A 4,813-nucleotide genomic window follows, 5' to 3' on the forward strand; every position below is an offset into this window, starting at 1 on the left:
GGCGGGTCTCGAACCCGCGGGCTCAGGCAATCTACTCACCTCAGCCTCCCAAGGTGCAGGATTACAGGCTGAGACACCGAGCCCAGCTTCAAACCCTTTTCTAAAGCTTCAATGTCACATTTCTAACTTGTTGGATGCCTCATTTCAGATGACCCTATCACCTCAATCTCACTGTGAACCAAACCACAATCAGTTTCTTCCCCTGACTTCCCTATTTCAAAGAATCACAAGAGGAAGTTAGTGATGGAAACGATCCCCTTAGAAATCTAGTGCAACACTCCTTGCTTTGTAAAAATGAGACTACCCAGATAGCTAATCAGTCCAGCTAATCAACTAATCCACTCTTCCCAGATTTGACACAATCTTCCCAACTGCTCTTCCCCAAAGCTATTCCCTTAGCTCAGAACATCTTCCTTTTTTTCACTTAGCAAATACTGCCTGTACTCCTAGTTCTGGTTAAAATCACAATCTCCAACAACTTTCATGATGACTCCAAACAAAATGTCCTCTTCCCCTTCTGAGGCTTGTAGACCTTGTTTGAGACATATATTACGTTATTTTGTGATCATGTTTGCACGCTTATAAACTTCCAGAAGGAAGTATAGCTTCATGTCATATCACTACAAACATATTGCTCTATGTGGCAGGCGCTGTTCTAAGCACTTCACATGTAACATTTAATCTTCAGAACAGTCCTGTGATGTAAGTATCATTATCTTCATTTTATAGGTGAAGACTTGCAGGACTCAGACAGGTTGAGTGATTTGTCCAACATCACACAGTTAGTAACCCCAAGTCCCTGTTCTTGACTATTATATTATGTCATCTATGCCACCTTATTTGAATACTTTTGTATCTTTGCAGAATTCAGGTTCCAACTCATGATACCAGAGTTTCTCTAAGTGTAGCCTCAAGATTTCACCCCCTTGCTTGCTTGTTAGCAATGCAGATTTCTGGCCCTGAGCTACCACATCAGATTCTGAGTGGGTAGATTCTTATGACATACTCAGGTTTGAGAAACTCTGCCTTAACAAAAAAAGCATTAAAGTATTTAAGGACTAAATGGGCTGGGGGTGGTGGCTCAAACCTGTAATCCCAGCACCTTGGGAGGCCAAGTTGAGTGGATTGCCTGAGCTCACGGGTTCGAGACCAGCCTGGGCAACCTGATGAGACCTCGTCTCTACAATAAGTCAAAAAAATAAGCCGAGCGTGGTAGCATGCGCCTGTAATTCCAACTACTTGGAAGGCTGTGACAGAAGGACCGCCTGAGCCCAGCAGGCCAAGTCTGTGGTGGCCGTGAGCATGCCACTGCACTCCAGCCTGGGTGACAGAGTGAGATTTCAATTCAAAAAATAAATAAATAAGGGCTAAGTGAATGTCAGTTGATTGCAGCTCAGTTTAAAGGCACCACAGTGCCCAGTGAGGAAGAGGGTCTGTGTGTGCAACAGCTTCACCAATGTATAGCCTCTGCCTGTCACAGACAGTGCGAGGCCCAGATCTTCGCCTTCCCTTCCTCTTCTGCCTATCTCAAACTCCCAAAACCCTGGCTATTGCTTCTACTGTCTCCGGAAGCATCAATGTGTGCACTCCAGATTACTTTAAGTACTCCTTCTGGGAAGATTTCTTATTTTACCAATTCTTCTCATCACCATTCAAATATGACTAATCTGTATTCTAGATGTGACTTGTTAACGTGGTTTAAATGACACTAATCATTTACTGAGCACTTATTATTGCTCACAACAACGCGATGAAGCTGATACTATAATTTACACCTATTTTGCAGATAAGAAAACCAGGGCTAGGAGAAGTTAATGACTTGCCCAAGGTCAAGAAAATGCTTGAAAATGCAGAGCCAACATTTAGAATTGAGATTTGTTGGGTGTGGGTGACCACTTAACTGTACTGCTTCCAAGTTTAAAGGCAATCTAGTATTTACTGGGCACCTATTGGACCTCTGGCACTGAGCCTAATCATTTAATAACATACCTGATTAGAGAGTTTAAGAACATATTTACATTTCCTTGCCAAAAGAATGGTAACATTAATACAGTTGATCCCCTTGGCAGGAGTAATTCTAAATAAACAGACATTAACAAAAGCCATCCACTGGTCTTACCCTTGAAATGCCCACACATCAACGGAACTTTAGCTGACACATTTTAGACACCTCCCTCTTCCCCCACCCCAGTCACACAGTCATCAATCAACCCAAATAGGTTATCTTATCCATACAAAGAGACTTACTTCTCTCTCACTCCCTCTTATTACCTTCCAGATCAGCAAAGGCCGCCTGCAGACCCTTTTCCCCTCCTAGAGTGAATATTCTGGAATATCCTGATCTCAGAAGCACTTTAGACAAATTCACTATATCTAAGGTAGTTTAACCGTGGTTCCCCAAAATAACTGCCAACAGAGGCAGAAGTTAAGCATATGCTTTAGTCTTTTATTGTCTAACAGAGAGGATGTCTTTCTCTTTTCTACACTGAGCATGGCTTCTGGGATACTCATTCTACATACTGAGTTGGAAGTGGAATACCTTAGGTGTGTTATTCAGAGGCAAAACTAATTTGTAGAAATTGTTCTCTGAAATCTAGGAATAAACTCCTATTTTCAGACAAAGATAGAGGTAGGAATCTCTAGAAATCAGCTAGAGAGGAGCTTAAAATACTTCACATTCCAGAAACACCCTCCTTTCCCCCCAGGAGGTGGCTTTATTCCCACTCCCTTCTCAGCAGAGTTAACTCAAAGGAGCTGAAGCTTGGAGTCATGCAGCTTGTACTAGCTGTGTGGGTTTAGACAAATGATTTAAATGTCTCTGAGCTTCAGTTTGCTAATCTGTGAAATGGGATCCACACCAGATTATAGTGAGAATTAAGATAATGTAAAACAGGCCAGGTAAGGTGCTCACATCTATAATCCCAGCACTTTGGGAGGCTGAGGTAAGAGGATTGTTTGAGCCCAGCCTGGGCAACTTGGTGAGACCTCATCTCTACAATAAATCACAAAAACTAGCAGGACGTGGTGGCGTGCATCTGTAGTTCCAGCTACTTGGAAGGTTGAGGCGGAAAGATCACCTAAGTCCAGCAGGTCGAGGCTGCAGTGGCTGTGAGCACGCGGCTGCACTTCAGCCTGGGTGACAAGAGTGAGACTCCAACTCAAAAAAAAAAGATAATGTAAGACAACTAACATTAGTGCCTGTACCCACATCCATACCATTTTATTGAGTGCTCACGAATTCTTCCAAGGTCTAGGAAAGGGAGAGAGGTCCTACAAACTAGTCTCTTCACAAATGACCTCAAAAAAAGGATGACTACACTGAGAGTTTTTTTTTTTTTTGAGTTGGAGTCTCACTCTGTTGCCCAGACTGGAGTGCAGTGGCCGCGCCCGGCCACCGCAGCCTCGTCCTGCTGGGGTTCTGGCGATCCTTCCACCTCAGCCTTCCGAGTAGCCGGAATTACAGGCACGCGCTACCACGCCCGGCTAATTTTTTGATTTATTGTAGAGATGAGGTCTCACCAAGTTTGCCCAGGCGGGTCTCAAACCCTTGGACTCAGGCAATCCACTCACCTCAGTCTCCCAAGGCGCGGGGTTGCAGGCTGAGCCACCGAGCCCATGCCTGTGGCTTTTTTTTTTTTTTTAGTTGGAGTTTTTTGAGTTGGAGTCTCACTCCGTCGCCCAGACTGGAGTCAGTGGCCGCTCCCGGCCACCGCAGCCTCGATGTGCTAGGCTCCAGCGATCCCTCTGCCTCAGCTTTCTGAGTAGCTGGAACTACAGGTGCGCGCTACCACGCCCGGCTAGTTTTTGATATATTGTAGAGATGAGGTCTTGCCAAATTGCCTGGGCAGCTCTCGAACCCGCGGACTCAGGCAATCCACTCGCCTCCGCCTCCCAAAGCGCTGGGATTACAGGCTGAGCCAAGGAGCCTGGCCTACGAGGAGCTTTTTTACCCTACTGAAGCTCCTTAGGAATACAGGCAGGCAACATAAACTCAGGTCCTATCTGTAAGGAGGGATTAATGGAGGCAAAGCCAGAGCAGACTTCATTCACCATGCCTGTGGCTTTTCTGAGCAGCAACTGTTTTCTTTTTCAATCCCAGAGGGGACTTTTTTGCAGCAAAAGTATCCCACCCAGCACACAAATGCTGGAGTGGCTGGTCATGGAACATATGCTCTATTTCATCCTGATAATAGTCCCCAAAAGAGAAAATTCCAACAAGCACTTAAGTGATGGAACTCTATGTTTAGCTCCTCCACATACTCCATGCTAACAGGTTGATCTTTATAATGTAGTAGTTAAAACCTCTGGTTCTGGAGATAAGCAGAGCTGGTTTCAAATCCCAACTGTGTGAAGTTAGGGAGTTTTGTTTATTCTTAGAACCTCAGTTTCTTCATCTGTAGCTCTGACATGTGCTTGGTGTAGCATAATATGAAGGAGTCAGCCCAGTGCTCAGACATCAGCAGGGCTCTATCAGGAATAGCTACTATTGTATCTGTTGTACTATATGTATTGTACTAAATAGTATTAAATGTATCTTGCATTTACAGCAAGTTCATGAGAACTATGGTAGGGAAAGGGAGCCTTAATTCTCCTTCAGTAATTAAATGAGAAAGAATTTAAAAGCTATCTTTCTCTAAGAAAACATTATATCACATCACAAATTCTCAGAGAAATTTTAAAAAGACATTCTGCAAAAAGCTGTCATACCACTAAGATAAGAACAGTACCATCCTGGCCATGTGCGGTGGCTCATGCCTATATTCCCAGCACTTTGGGAGGCTGAGGTGAGAGGACTGCCTGAGCCCATGGGTTC

Source organism: Carlito syrichta, unplaced genomic scaffold (genome assembly GCF_000164805.1).
Source record: "Carlito syrichta isolate Samal-C Ts95f unplaced genomic scaffold, Tarsius_syrichta-2.0.1 Scaffold315753, whole genome shotgun sequence".
Taxonomy (NCBI): Eukaryota; Metazoa; Chordata; class Mammalia; order Primates; family Tarsiidae; genus Carlito; species Carlito syrichta.